Here is a 16,970-nt window from a genome sequence, read left to right as displayed (position 1 = left end):
AACAAACACAGTTTAGCAGTTTGCAATCAGACTTAAACCCAGATCATTGGGCATTACCTTAGTAAGGTGGTCTTTAACCTTCCTGTCACTCACCACACAGTCATACCCACTAACCACGGTTCCATTTTATTGTATAAAAAATGATCCAATGCTTTAAGTCTAAAATGAATTCCCTTGGGCTAAATCCTGCTTGGTTATGGGTTACTGCCACTGGAATTACACAATCAGCTGTTGGTTTGGTAGCTTGTGTTGGAGAGATGGGTGCATTAAAAACAAGCAAGCATGAGGCTCTCAGTTATGTTGCCTGGTGGGGGAGGGGGTATGGAAGCAGCATGAATGGCTTGTGAGAGTCACTTGTCTGGCTCCGATTTTCTATGGTGTCTAGAGTCACTTTAGCCTCTTTTACGTGCAGGGGAACATGGTCCACAAACAGTGAAACGCAACCTTCAGATTGTATCTTTCTAGTACCCGCAGTGAGGAAATCCCAGACAAAAGACTGAGGATCTGGTCATCCCTCCCCCTCCCACACTCACAAACACAACTGGAGGCGACCCAAGCTTAAAAGCATACCTTTTTTTCCTATTTCATTATTTTTCCTGTTGAATACCCTGTTTTGAATGCATGATTCTTTCCAAGATCATTATTTGCCATTCATGCTAACCATTCCAGCAAAAACTAGTTCTGAAGTTGCTACTTCAGATAGGAAACTCATGCGATAGATTATTTATTAAAGCTTAGAGTAGACAACACTACTACATAGTACATATTTTACACTACATTTTTTGGTCTTTGGCCTCGCCTTTCAAGGTACCCATGCCCATAAATTAGCTTGCAGATAAGTGGAGAGGCTGGCCATAGGGAAGCCATGGGCAAGGGGGCACGATAGCTGCCCTCCTGGTTAGACAAAGCCTAAAAGCGTGTGGAGGCTGGGGAGGAGGAGGCGATTTCTGGTGCACAGCAGTGACGTAATGGATTGAGGTAAGAGATAATTTCCTTTGCTGATCATTGGCTGTATTGCATATCGCTGGACAAATAAGATTCCAGCTATTCAATTGACGATTTGGAAATGCCTAAAATATGCTTGATGCTTCACTTGATTGGATGCTGGTTGACAAGTGTGCCTAGAGAGAACGCATTGACTGCCAAGGGAACTTTCTGTGGGAAGCTTTTTGAAGAGGAAGAGATTTCTCAAGCAACATCATAAAAGTGAAAGAACACGAGAGAGAGAGAGAGAGAGAGAGAGAGAGAGAGGGAGAGAGAGACAGAGGGAAGGGGGAGGGGGTGGGGATGGTGGGAGCAGGAAAAGTGAAAGAAGCCTAATTAGCGTGTTTATGAATCCGGCTTCCAGTGCATTCTAGATTGGATTCTGGCTGGGAGCCCTGCGTGGAAGCTCAAATGAGACAAAGAGATGGTCTAAATTGTTGACACCGCCTCCATCTGCATCATCAGCAGAGCTGTTTTCCTATTCATTATTGGGGATTAGAGAGCCCAGCCACAGTAAAGGGGTAGGAGACAGGAGAGAGGGCTTTTAGTTTAGTGAAAACTGACAGCTACGGACTTGTTGCGTGTTTGACCTTTAGGCGAGACAGTCAGCACCAATAGATATGTCTGTTAATTAACATGTACACAGAACACTGGAACTTAATGAACTGTCATGAGCCCAGTGGTAGCTGTACAGTTGCATTAACCCCTTTCCCATATTGAACAATGTATTCACCTTCAAGGTTTTGACAGCGCTTATTAAAAGTATCATACTCCCTGTTAAAACACAGGGGTCTGGACATTTCCTGCTCATAGTGAGAACTATCACAATAAATTCAATAGAAAACAGATGCCATTTGACTACAAGTTACAAATGACTGCAGTTTAATTTAATTTAATAAGACCTAGGTTACAAGCAGTGGTATTTTAATTGTCGTGTTTGTTTAAAAAACAATCTTTTCATTAGTTTTAGTTCAGTTTCCACTTCTCAGTGCGCAGTTACAGTATTGGCACTTCTCACTGCTCTATAAGCACAGAGCAGAGGGAGGTTGGGAAGATCAATGCTGATTGCTGTACTTAATGGGTTTCTAAGTCAATTTCAACAACAGACCAATTGATTCTCATTCACTGCGCCAGCCTTTAATGATGTACTACACAGGCGGCTGTGCATTGAAGATTATGAAGAGACTATTGATGCTATCACATCATCCTTCTCTGTAATGTATTGTACCTAGGATAATGATTTTTTTTTGGTTTACATTAGCTATCTCAAAGAGAAACTTGGCACTGGTATTCTTTATCAAATAAAATACAATTAAGGAAAAGTAACTTAACTGGTTCTGTTAAAAAGGAATCATAAAAAAAAGGACGATGCTGTTTGATACACATATTGCTTTTGTTATCGCTTAAACTGTTTTTTTTTTTTCTTGAAACAGTGTACCTCCCCTCCCATGCATAGTGCCGGGGGGTTTGGCAGTACTGCTGGTCTCCCTGCCCCACGCCGGTGTAAACATACACCCAGCTGCACGCACCTATGCTAACAGACAGCGGGCCAGCCCCAGTGTGAATTGTCTGGAGCCCACTTTCTCACTGCTTCCTAATTAAGGGACCGTTGGAGCTGTGGCTCTTTGTTTGAGAAACTGATTTCCTTAGCAGAGGCGCTGAAGAGAAAAATACAAAAGTTTGGACCATTTAAAAAAAAAAGTTTAGAGAACTTTTATATTAAAAAATAAAATCAAAGAAAGAAAGAAGTTATTTTTAAGTTTAAAGTTTTAACAAAAAAAAGTTTTTGAATTGGACCTATATTAACGAAAGAAACAACTAACTATTTTTAAAATCAAAGAAAGAAATGTATAGATTTCAAAATGCTAACATACAACAGAAAAATAGTTGATTAAAATATATACCTGCTTCAAAGTGTACATGTTTACTGTTATTTTGTGTCACTATTTTCTTTTCCAGCCTCAAATTATTATTTTTTTAGATGTTTAATGGTGAGTTATATTACATGGTTGGTTATGTTAATGTTAGTTGATAGATGCTGTAGGTAGACAGACAGACAGACAGACAGACAGACAGACAGACAGACAGACAGACAGACAGACAGACAGATAGATAGATAGATAGATAGATAGATAGATAGATAGATAGATAGATAGATAGATTGATTGATTTATTACAAAAAAAACAATAACTGACATATGAAGTCATGGAATTCGTTATTCACTTTTGAAAAACATGATGTTGTTTTTCTCCTTCCTTCAATAAGTCAACATGTTCTTTACAAAAAAATAAAACCACAAGCAGAGCTTTCAGACCCCGCCCCTGCAGGTAAACAATAGCAGCTGCTCCAAAAATACAAGCTATTGAAGAAGCTGAGATTCACCACATTGTCTACAGCAATGAACACAGGCAGAACTGTCTTTTCATTTCCTCAAAGGGGACCATCTCTATTATGGCACTCAAAGAAAAGCCTTTTCATGCGGTTAGTTTGGAAGCTGTCGTCTGTGTCTCAGCATGCACAGGAAGTTAACCAACCAAGACAAGACCAATCTGACTTCCATACAACGAAAAACGGAGGGAAGCAGGGGGCCAACAAGTTGAATTAATTTTTTTTTTTTTCTCTGCAAATTTATAATAACATTATAAACTTCTGAACTTTCATCTACTAATCAGGAAGCTCCTTCATTGGGCATTAAGTCATAATAAAGTTGACCGCCAGTCGCTTACTTCTAACAACGACTTAGGCAACTCAGTTTATATTTAACAAAACAAGAAACCTTTATTAAACATCTAGCTCGCTTACAGGTTTGGACACTGTCACTAGCATGCTGGCAACTCAGAATCTTTTCCAAAGACTAACCTTGCTTCCAGTGTTACATTTTTATCTGTCCCATCCACAACTCTGGCTCAATTCAAAGTTACCCACAGCAATATCTATATTGTTACAGCCGGAACCTTTCCCCCACTGAATCTTTTGCTTAACTTAAGACATAAAAAATCCAGTGTGTTTCATTCACAGCCACTGAAATAATAGCGTTCCATGCGCAAGCACTGGAGTCACACACATTAGAGGTCCTCCACATGACTCCTCCAGGTAATGATTTTGTGGACTGCGTCATCAGCACTCTTTATGGCAAGACACCCAACAATGGTTTCCTGAGTTCAGTGCCCTGAGTGTTCTGAACTGGATTAGGCTGAGCTGTTAGACTTGGTAACGTGCTTGAGTCTTGTGGTAACAAGACAGTTTCGCTCAAGACGTAATCATGAGAGCTGTGAGAGCTGCTCAAAGTGAAAATAATCTTTTTTCTTTTCGCATCCAGAGTCATCATTTTGCTGTCGCAGCTCTGGGGATAAGGGTCTCGAGACTGACTCCTCTGCAGAAAGCAAGACAAAAGGACAAGCCACCCAGTGGCCTGTTTATCTCTTCTGCTTCTTGACAGATAGTGTAGCTGCATGTTGCTGCTGCTGCTGCCACCGCTACTGCTAATAAAACACGGACCAGTGCGAGGGATCGTCTTGTGTGTTTCATGAGGGGTTGGGGATTGGATGGCAAGAGAATAATGGTTTCTTAAAACAAATAATCAAGTGCATACTGTAGAGAACGTAACATTGGGCTCTGAAAAGCATATAGATAGATAGATAGATAGATAGATAGATAGATAGATAGATAGATAGATAGATAGATAGATAGATAGATAGATAGAGGGAGAGAGAGAGAGAATTCAAAACAGCAAACAGCTCTATATCCAAGGAGAATCAGGATCCAACAGGATACTCATCAACTACTAGAAATACTTAATGAAGACGAGAAGTAATTGATAGAAGGAAATCTCACTATTTCTACCATGCTATCTGAAGAGGGCAGAAGCCGGAACTTTGTAGCTGTGTACTAGTTTTCAGTTTATCATTTACAATATATATATATATATATATATATATATATATATATATATATATATATATATATATATATATATATATATACAACGAACCAAAAGTAAAAGTGAAATACAGCATTTGCTGATTAAATTACAATTTGAAAGCCTCAGTTAACTGAATCGTTTGCAGAACTGTACCTAAAACTTAAAAAGGCTTTCTTATTCAGTCAGCTCTCCTTTAAAACAGCACACCACAGTGAGCAAGGCAGTAGACTGCCAGAGGGAATTTTCCTTCATATGCATTGAAAGATTATTATTATTATTATTATTTATTTCTTAGCAGACGCCCTTATCCAGGGCGACTTACAACTGTTACAAGATATCACATTATTTTTACATACAATTACCCATTTATACAGTTGGGTTTTTACTGGAGCAATCTAGGTAAAGTACCTTGCTCAAGGGTACAGCAGCAGTGTCCCCGACCAGGGATTGAACCCTAAGAAATAAATAATAACCCTCTGGTCAAGAGTCCAGAGCCCTAACCACTACTCCACAAAAGTTCATCAGTTCCCAGGGCACTGGTACATTAAACAAACTCTTTCTCTTAGCGTTTAGCTCAGCTCAACACACACACGCACACACACACGCACACACAATCCATCTCTGCTATGTGGGTTACAATGGCTGAACTTCTGGAGATCTGTTCAAGAATCATATTCTATAATATATTCTGAAACTTTTTACAGTAAAATATGCAACATATCCCCTTCAGTCACTGTGTGTATAATTGTACCATGTTATGTTTCCTATCTATGTATCCATTTTATAATGCATACTGTTTTGTTTTGTTTTTTCAAAGTTATGGCAGGGCAACTTCTCAAGCTCCATGGAGTTCACACAAACTTGCCAAAATTTCTAGAAATGTAATTAAAAAAGAGTGACTGAATGAGATATAATATTCAACTTAAACTGTCATACATGGATATTGTATATTGAAATAGGTATTGAAAATATGTAAAATGTCACTTTCATCATAGATTAAAACACATTTTTATAATGTCTTACACATCTAGAAACCTAGGGGGGTTAACTAGTGGCACCTCATATAAATATCTTATTAAACAGAAAAAGTCTTACTGAGTGACAATCTAAAAATGATTGCTATATATTTTCAAGACATATGTCATACTGTCCGGTATAACAATCCCAAATCTTACAACTCTTCAGATATGAGTCAGAAATACAAAACAGGAACGCATTTGTGATTGTAAGAGAAATGGAAACAGAAAGACTGGAGAAAAGATAGAAATGCTGAAATTCTGCTGACAATTATTTTTTCTTCTGTATAATGCATATTTGAAAGGTTGTCATGAAAGAAGTCTATAGTCCACAATTCACCTCATTTTGCAGACTATTACCATCAAAAATGACTTTCTGGAAAATTATGCTGGGGGGATAAAATTGATAAACCTCAAACATTTCGGTTTTCATAAAATTGGATTCTATTTGTAGGACCCAGGGATTAGTGAACTAAAGAAAACTTTTTTTTTTACTAGTTAATTAAATCAATTTGGATTTAAATGGATTTGCAGCCATTATTCTAAAGTGTTACCACTTTGGTAAAGTAACTGGCACCAATAATATTATTAACTTATCCAACAATGAGCTAATCAAAGTCATCTGACAGCACACTGCATTCTGTCTGCACAGAATACATCATAAAATAAATGCCATTCATATAACACACCAAAGAGTTTGTCTAATTTGGTTTGTCTAATTTGGACAGCTGTTTTTAATTTATTTTATGATTATTATTGCTACCAGTACATTTTTTTTTGTTTGAGTCACAACTGGGAAACAATGAAGGCAGACGTAAGTGTCAGGGCTTGTTTAACTGAAGAAAACTCAGACCATTGAAAATGTTGCCTGCAGAAAAAAAAAAAAAATGTATGTGTGGTTTGGCCAGAACATCATGCAAGTTTCTGATGCTGATGTCTCAAGTTTATGTACTTCCCACCAGAGCACATGTTAATAAAGCAATTGGCTGGTGGGATGGGGTCTGTATTGCGTCTCAGCGAGGATGGGGCAGACAAATCTGTTTAGTATTCCCACAATTTGTGCCAAAACTGTCTTTGGGAACGTTACAGTTTGGAGGCCAAGGAAAGGATAACTTCGAAGAAGATTGACTCTGGCTCTTGGGATTATCCAATGAATCTCATTCCTATTTGTTTTTTTAATGTAGTATTTTTCCAGATCCTGGGACCAGCAAACTCCCCCCTGGAAGTCTTGTCCCCTCTTAAAATTCCTCTGGTAAATCAGTGATTTAAAATGACTGAGAAGCCTGTCATCCACAAACCTCAAATTGCACTAAAATATGCATCTCAAGTAGTGAAAAAGTTAAGACTCAAATATTGGAAATGTGAGGAAAAATTGAATTGTTTATTTAATAAAAAAAAACTTCTACCGGGGGACAGGGGAAAGCTGAATTGTTTTTAGAAATGTGGAAACCATTAATTAATTATTTAAAAGATGACACTCAATTGTAAACACTTTATAATTCTGTAAAAGCTATGTAGTATGACATATGAAAATATACTGTATATACTGTATATGTATGAACAACTGGTGTGTCAAACAGTACTTCAGTGCATAGGAATGTGTGGGGTGTTGGTCAGAGTGTGTTTCAGCTGCTAACAGAACAAGGTTGGTTTCTTCAAGTTAATTATCAATACTTTATTTATTCGAGTAAAGAGAACCAAATGGCAATGGCAATGGCAACTCACATGCGGAAGAAATCGACGTCAATTTTAATGATCAAAAAGAGTTATTAATTACCTTAAAGAAGCCTGTAGAATATTCAACTCAAACAATGGTGCAGAAGTATCATTCTCTTCCCGCTGCATGCATCCCACCCCCACCAAACACACAGCCCAAGTTCAATCCATTAGATTCATTAGAGATGAGAACTCTGGATAGGTTCCTCTGCCGTTGTCATGACTTCAACATAGCAACCGGTTAGATCAGTCATGTTTGCAGAATACTTTTGTGAGCCAGAGAACCAGAGACAGAAAGACAGAGACAGAGAGAGAGGTGTCTGTCAGTCAATCTCCAGGGATAGATTTGGAAAATACAGAGATTGTGGAAAGAGGAGGGGGGACCAGACAACCTTTCAAAAGCTTGTCTGTCTGCGTGGTATGCAAATTCCTTTAAACAGATCTACGACTCCACTTTTAACACAGGAAGATAAGAATGCAAACACTTTAATAATCTGTAGTTATTACCCTGTATTGAATTCTATTGAATTCTAATGAATTCTCGTGGAACAGGTGAACGATGAATTTGTGGCTCAGCGGCAGCGTAACCCACAGAAGGCTTTATTTTAACCATGTATGGCATTTTGCAAAACAAGTGGAAGAAGAATACGCATTCATGTTAAGAAACATGTTTACTCAGCTCCACTGTTCAATTTTCATCCCCGTAGCTTACTGCAGTTCATATTACCAGCTTCCTTCTACGCGACAGAAAGAAGAATCACTTTGTTTAGAGGGCTTGGTGTCTCAGTGACCCTTCCCAATCGGAGATGCACCAGCCCCAGGGGATGTAACCCAAGGCTGCCCAGTCATGTGACATATGGAATGTCATCTCAGACACTCATATGTTTTTGAAAACCTTCAATAACATGCGTGCAAATACGCCTTTCATAGTATCTTTGGCAGGTATTTGTGCCTCTTTCTATCAAACGCAACATCCCCTGTGAATCCAGTGGAAACTGGAAAATGAAAAACTGCTATTAAAATTCTACATGTGTAATCATGTATCCAATGCAATGCAATACAAACTTCCATTTTTATAGCACTGTACATAAAAAAAATGCCATTTATTTATTCAAAGCAACAAACTTCTTCCTTGTAAATTAGGCATCACTCCCAATGCACTGAAACTCATGTGGGCATATAGTTTTAACAATATCTGAAGGGATATATTTTACAGCCTAGTACTTTGAGGTTACTGGAAATACATATTGTGATATATCCGTAAAATGAAAGGCCTGCCAATCAAGAGACAAACACTTGTGTTTATTTATTCTGGGTCAGGGCCTTGAGAAATCTCATTTAGGAAGCCCAGAGAAGACAGCTGCAGAAACCTCTGCGTGGAATAATAAATCATTCCTAAATACACATGCACACTGAAACATGAAAATAAATCCATTATGGGTTCTTTCGTTTTTCTGTGCATTTCTAGAGCAGCGTGCATGCAAACACAATGCAGTGAAATGAGGTTGGCCAAAAATCAGGTTAGGACAGTTGTGTTAAGATCTGCTGCTGTTTTAGATTCAATACTAGTTCCTGTGATTGTTATTCCACTTTTCTTTTGGGATATATACAGCAGAATTATATTCACTTTGCAAAGTTTCTCAGGTTACTGTAGAGAAGCTCTCTCCTCAGTGTTGGTTGAGTACCTTCAATGCTAAAAGTAAAATTTGTGTTATTATATCTTTTTTTTTAATCTATGAATGAGAGGAGGCCCTTCTGCATATCCTGTTGCTAGTAGCTGGATAATCTCAAAATTTAAAGTCTTAAAGGATCCTAATCTTTTAGTATCAACACCATGCTCGGTAACCTATTTCATACCCTCACAACTGTCTGTGTAGTGTCTCCGACTCTCAGTCTGACAATGAAAAATGTATTTTGTTTGAAAGTTAAGGAAACCTTTTGAAAGTGAAGCATACTAAAGCTAAATAAGCACAGGAAAAATAATTTTCTTCACTTTATAACTCCATGGATCCCTGCCCTTGGTAGACCCAGTCCTTGCTAATCATGTTATAAAATAGACATTTTTTTTCATCCCTCCATTAGCACCTTTTGTCACATCAAAATGCTTTTTCAACATTAAATTAGATTAAATTAAATTAAATTAAAGCAATATTTATCTCCAGTATAACTGTAGATCTTCATGTAACAGTCCAGTCAGTCAGGTTACTAAGTGAGCAGTTTTCACCTTGATTTAGTGGAGGATCTGGTAATGAGCCTGGAGTGGGGCTTAATTCATGGAATATTGAGCTCTAAGTGGGCTGGGGGTGGGGTGCCAATAGAGTGAGCAAACAGGTGAAGTGGGGAGTCAGCATTCAACCCACACATTGGAATTAAAAAAAAAAAAAAGACAATCACCAAGAAGTGAAATCATACCAGATCTCCCAGTTTGCCCAGTACAGATGGGAGCAATGACAGGGATAATCCTCCCGTGTTGTACATGGAGTGGATCCATAAAAGCGGATTTCTGATGTGTCGAATTCCGTTGGGGCACTAGCCTGTCCTCTGTTTTAATGTTTTAAATGATGGCATTGCTTAAGTGCGGTATGCTTCACCCAACATGTGTACCCCATCTGAAGCTGATGGGATGATCTGTCCTATCTCTGGATCCTGGCAGAGTGAGCTAATCTTCATTTCAAAGGAGCATGTGCACCCTGCCCAGGGCAGACTGGGGACTGAGTTAGGTGTAAACGATACTCAATACCCTGCTGTGCATATGGATTTCAGCACAAAGACTGATAAGTACATACTGTGTGGGCTCCAGAAACACAAGGATGTCTTATCTTTACAGCTGTATGGACCGCTAAGTAACACTCTGTAGCTGATTTCATCAAAGTAATGATATAAAAGGAACAGGGCCACAATTTAAGATATTATTTTCCAAAAGTAAAGCACTGGTATGACTACTGGGCCTTCACAGTTTATCATAAAGTATGTTGAAGGAACAGCTTCATCTGTTTTCTTCTTTGTCCTTGTTGTAAATAGCTAATGCAGAATTGCCCGTAGTATTCTACCGTACTCTTTGTTAGAAGCCATCTTGTTTGCTGTAAACACCCTCTTTAAGATGTTATTTAGTGGCGTCAGGATTTCAACCAGGGCCTTGTAAACATGATTTAAATGTGTTGCACTCCGGCTGTAAATCATATAAACATTCTTTAAACAAAAGGCCAGGAGGTGGAACACAGTGTCTGTTTTGTGGGTGTCAGGTTAAAGGTATATGCTATCTTGTATTTTAACAGCCTGAATAAACATAGATGAAAAATCCAGATGTATACAATGGATCAAACAGAATGCATTAAAACAGAGTGGGGCAGTGGGTTAATGCACTAGCCTTTCATATTTGTACTAAAGGGTCACAGTCACACAAGGGTTGCGACAATGGTATCAGTAGGGCTATATTTTTTTCATGGTATAAAATGGCTTATTTCACCACATGGTGTAAAAATAGCAAGACACGTCACGATTGAACAACCACGGCACCATATCCGATTCAGACAGACAGTGTGCACCTGAACCAGAACCACTATGCAATATTTATTCCAAGTCTATTGTGTTGCTGATACTGGTTATTAAAGTTTCTGTAGGGTAAGATTTAGGGATTAGAACAGCATCCTAGTGTTTTTTTTTTTTTTACTTTAGAAATATTTAAGCACCACGCGAAAGCAAGCCTAGTTCAATTCAATTCAAGTAACTTAGTTCGGGCACACCCACTGATTCAATAACAACAAGCCAGTTACACAGAATCTATTTTGAAAGAGTAAAGCAAACATCGTCCATTCTACAGAGGTTCGTAGCTCTCTTACTGTTAAGACAAGCAGTCTGGTATAAAGGGATGAAACGAAATGACAGGAGCAGTGCATTTGTAATCCAGCCCTATTCATCATGCACAAAGACAGACAGCAAGACAGAGAGCTGCTTCGTACCAGCAGGAGATACACATCAATACTTCGTTTTATTGCATTCTTTGCTTAAATGAAAAGTAGGCACTTCCAAAGGTCTTTATTCATCTTCTTTAACAGACTGTCACACACAATATCTTTATGAGAAAACACCTTTTGCACGCTGCTTCATGTTCTCGTACTAAGAGTCAATCTGGATCTTGTTATTATTATTATTATTTATTTCTTAGCAGACGCCCTTATCCAGGGCGACTTACAATTGTTACAAGATATCACATTATACATTGTTTCACATTATACAGATATCACATTATTTTTACATACAATTACCCATTTATACAGTTGGGTTTTTTTTTTTTTTTACTGGAGCAATCTAGGTAAAGTACCTTGCTCAAGGGTACAACAGCAGTGTCCCCCACTGGGGATTGAACCCACAACCCTCCGGTCAAGAGTCCAGAGCCCTAACCACTACTCCACACTGCTGCCCTCTTGTGAATGAAAGCTGTCTTAGCGGAGGGAGGTGGGGTGTGTGTTTATGTTTCATTTTGTTATTTCACAAGGACAGATTTTTTTCTTAGACCTTCAAGCATTTCTTCTAACATAACCAACCACTTTCACTCTTCTCCTGATTACTGTGTAGTTGATCTTTTATTTCATTTTTTATTCATAAAAATATGTCATTTTTCCTTGCTTCAATGTCTATTATTATTATTATTATTATTATTATTATTATTATTATTATTATTATTATTATTATTATTATTATTGTCATTCTGGTTCAATCACAGTGAGAACACTGATGGTTCTGAAGCATGCTCCAACAATGGAATCACAGTGAGAACTCTGATGGTTCTGAAGCATGCTCCAGCAATGGAATCACAGTGAGAACTCTGAAGTTTCTGAAGCATGTTCCAGCAATGGAATCACAGTGAGAACTCTGATGGTTCTGAAGCATGCTCCAGCAATGGAATCACAGTAAAAGCTCTGATGATTCTGAAGGATGTGTCAGCAATGGAATCACAGTGAGAACTCTGATGGTTCTGAAGCATGCTCCAGCAATGGAATCACAGTGAGAACTCTGAAGTTTCTGAAGCATGTTCCAGCAATGGAATCACAGTGAGAACTCTGATGGTTCTGAAGCATGCTCCAGCAATGGAATCTCAGCCAGGGTGAAAGTATGCAGCACCACAGCCTCAGTGTAAAGGGGCATGTTGCTCTAACCTCTCAAGGTATTCATTTCATGAGCTAAAAAAAGTACAGCTTTGAAGGATACACGACCACAATAAACAGCAGTAATTTGAAATAATGTACAAAACAGACAATGCTATCCTTTGAGGAGTAAAGGATAAAGGCATTTGCTAAATAAACAAATAATAATAATTCTTGATTGTTTTTTAGCAGGGGGTTGGGGGGGTCAAATTTAGAGTTAGTTGGCAACATAATGCATGCTGAACAACCCAATAACCCATCCTAATGTGTTGCAATGACAAACCGCTGGTTCCTATTGTTTTCTACTAAGTCATTGTGATGAACAATACAAACATAAAATCTTTGGGAAATAAAGGCTTCCATTGTCTGTATCCACTTAATATGCAACTTCATCAATGGATAAAGGTCAGCTGTATCCCATATGCTTTTTACATTAAAAAGAAATGATAATTTATCACTTGCAGTATTTTTGCATTGGTTGTTCATAAGCGAACAGCTGTATTTTAATTGCATGCCTTCCTTTATCTACAGTGAATCTGGTTTGGCAAACAGTTCACAATGAATAAGCTACAATACATCAGAGAAAATACATTGTAACTACAATGCTAGCTAAACTAAATAAACACACGATGACTGATTCATGTTTCAAACTTTTGTTCCACTTTAAAAATTTGTATTAATTCCTATTGAATTTGAATGCTGTAGGCACCAACCTAGGACACATTCAATATTCATAATTGTAATATTTAAAAAAAAAAAAAACATGCGTTAAGAATGAATTGTTTACTTTGTTTGAAGAATCCACTTGTTCGTGTGTAATTGCACACTTATTAAAAAGTGCTACTGAAACTTTAAAAGCTGCCACAGAACTGTCATTTCCATGAGTTATTACGTTCTTGCTCTCAGCCAGGAAATATTACCCCAGATGTGAATACAAGCTCAGCCCTTGTCATGTAGTGCCATTGTGTTTAAAGAGCTATACACAGAACCCCATTGAACAGATAAGGACCTTGTCAACAAACCCTTGTGTGGTGAGAACATACAGGCCTCTACATGTAGCGCATTAAGAGCAATTAGAGACAATCAGATGTTGCTATGGTGTGATCTCTTTTCAAAGATTACCCTAGTAAAAGCATAGACAAGTGGTATAAAGCACAGTGGAAGCATGGTAAAGGATAGGTAAGCATTGTAAAGAATCGCGAGGTATGGTAAGGCATATTAAAAAAACATGGATAAACTATGGTAAATGCATGGCCATGGGAAAAGCATGGGAAAACTGCAAAATATAGTGGTGAACTTTTATAAGGGATAGCGAGGAATGGGCTACGATGCACCCAACTTTGTTTTCTGTTTTACCTGTTCACATCTCTATACCTCTGCAGGTGAGGGCATTATTAAGTGTTAGTATATTTATTTAGGGAATGGATTTCAGTCTGAAAGGAGCCATCCTCTTATGGGGTGAGATTTCTGACAGCTCATGGGAATTAATCTTTGAAAATAAAGGAAGGAATCAGCTGGATCTGAACCACAGAATACTCGTCAATTAACCCACTGTGTCACTTAGCTCCATGCAAGAGTTTAGCATTGCATATAAGATCTTATATCAGCCTCTTTATATTATTTTTATGTTTAAGACTACTGACACCTTGTGCTGTTTTGTTAAATGGAGTATGAAAAAGTGCAGTCTTTGAAAATGAAAACACATGCCCCTAACATGAGGTTTGAACCCACTAACTATTCTCTACAAACAGAGCTAGACAGTCAACTGGCTCACCTGCTGCATGAAAACATTATTACGTTTTGTGATGTGGACCTGGGAATAGCTTATGATTCTCAACCTAGTTTAATTTGTAACTTGAACTGGATTCAGAGGCAAACCTTACAGGTCTATAAGGTAAATGAAACAATCTTTTGGAAAACAAGGGCTTAACACATGTGTCTCATGTGGGACTTGAACCAACTACCATTGTCCACTATAATTTATCAGCAGGCTGTAATGCAATTTCTGCTCCTAATTTCTTAAAGTCTTAATACACTGTTGTTTAGAAGGCAGGGTAGACTGGGATACTGTGTCAATTCAGCTTTGCTGCCAAAGAAATTAAATGACGTATTTTCATGTGATGTTTGTTCGGCTGGAACAGATGCAAATTGAATTGGCTTTGACAACAAGAGTCAAAATATCTCACAAGATAATCAGAGAGGGTGGCTGGATTGTTTTTCAAAACTGTCTTAGTTTATTTTCATTAGAGGATCTAATTCTATTGCTATGTACCCAGTTGGTCAGCAGTATTTATTTTTATTGATAAAACGGCTAAGGTATTTTATCAGCTTCTGAGCAAAAACAGTGGAAGTAAAAAGTAGAGAAGGGGATGAGTTAAAAGTGTCTCTTACATTCCAAGTTAATAAAAGATAATAAAGTGGAAGAAGACCACCTATTGGATGTTTATTTTTAAGGAAAACAAGACCGTGTTGTTTTAAGCTATTTGATCATCAGTAAGGGATATTGCTTTGAAATGATATGAGACACTCAGTTTTCTTTTCATTATATTTTTCTTATGGTTTGCGAATGTTATTACCGATACTGCCTGGAGGGTTGCCACCTCAGAGACAGTTTGCGAAAGCAGTTGTACCTCTGCATCAGCTCCTGTTTGCCCCGGGGCATCACAGGGGCACGGCGTTGTCACAAAGTGCACTTTCCATTAAGAAGCCGTTGGCAGGCCGCTCTTGTAAAAATTAGGACCTTGCTGACATACTTAAGTGAAAACACTGAGCTACCTGCAGTACACCAGAAAGATATGAACAGCGGTGACAGGCCATCAAGTAGCACAAGCAATATACTTTTTGTTATCAGGGCATGTCTTATGCAGTCGTAAAGCTGTACCTTGCAAGGCCACATCACTGACTGGTTGCCTTTAATCTTCTATTTGCATGTTTTTTGGTGTTACCATGGTGCACAAATAGCAACAGCTTTAGGCAAAGGCAATAGCATTACTGTATCAAAATGTTTACAGTACAAAAATGCCCTGCAACACCACTCTCTCTCTCTCTCTTACTGTGACCAGGAAGTCAAGAACAAAGAATTTATTATGAAGCGACTGAATGACTGAAAAAACAAAGAATGTTTGTTTTTTTCACGTTTTATTGAGGCTCATTTTAATGAATTTATAAGCAGTGTTTAAAAAATGAATAACTTTAATAAAAATGATTAGTTATTTTCTTTTGTTTTCTAATTCAGGAAATACAAAGATTACAAATATAACACCTTCAGATGAACGGCTGCATCCTGGTACTTTTGAAGCCTGACTGTAGCCACAACGTTGGAGGGAGTTGCAACCAGGATGGAGACACAACTTTTTAGCTACAATCCTGTCTTTGAGATAGCAGCAAATTTCAAACTAAAGTATAAAATGCAACCAACTGACCTTCAAAACCAAAAACATTTTGGTTTCTAAACCAAAATTCAAAACCTATTTAGTTTGTCAGGCATATTTGTATAAACAGAGTACTTCAAATAGCTCAGAACAGAATAGATGATTCGTTTTTCAGTTGTTGAAATGGTTTCTTCTTAAAATACATTTGAGAGCGACTCAAGAGTATCACGAAGAAACTGACAATGTGGATGACCAGATCCAACCTGTCGGTAAATTTTAAACTCTGTTTTTGTGCACCTCATTGCAAAAATAAGAACGTTATGGTCGTTTTTATTTGTGGGGCACACATGTCCCTCGTACTTTCAAGGATTATAATAGACGACATTCTCTTTTATTGAATGCCCAGCAGTCTGGAGTTCTTTTTCGTTCCTGCCCATCATCAGAGAGCCGCGGCCGGTGAGGTGGAGTGGAGCAGTAGGAGGTCTCTCCGCATGGTTGTGCCCAGCTGTCTTGGCACAGATGTAATTGTCGTGACTGGCGTCCTGAAAGTTAGCTTTCTTTATACTTTGAATTATCAGTGAGGCAGTGGTTGATTCTGTATTTCACCAAGCATTACCTTCATTGTATAGTTTATATTTTACAGTAATTACCCTATTAAAGTGTTGCTTGGAGTAGTATGTAATCAGAAGATGAAGAAGAATTTCATATATGCATACTAGTCAGTTATGTATGTTTTGACCCTGGTCCTGTACAAATATTGTATATACTTTGTATTGGGGTCCATTCAATCAATTGGCAGATCTAAATACCACTGCC

The sequence above is a fragment of the Acipenser ruthenus genome, chromosome 23 (genome assembly GCF_902713425.1).
Source record: "Acipenser ruthenus chromosome 23, fAciRut3.2 maternal haplotype, whole genome shotgun sequence".
Lineage (NCBI taxonomy): Eukaryota > Metazoa > Chordata > Actinopteri > Acipenseriformes > Acipenseridae > Acipenser > Acipenser ruthenus.
Note: the sequence above shows the minus strand (reverse complement) of the source record.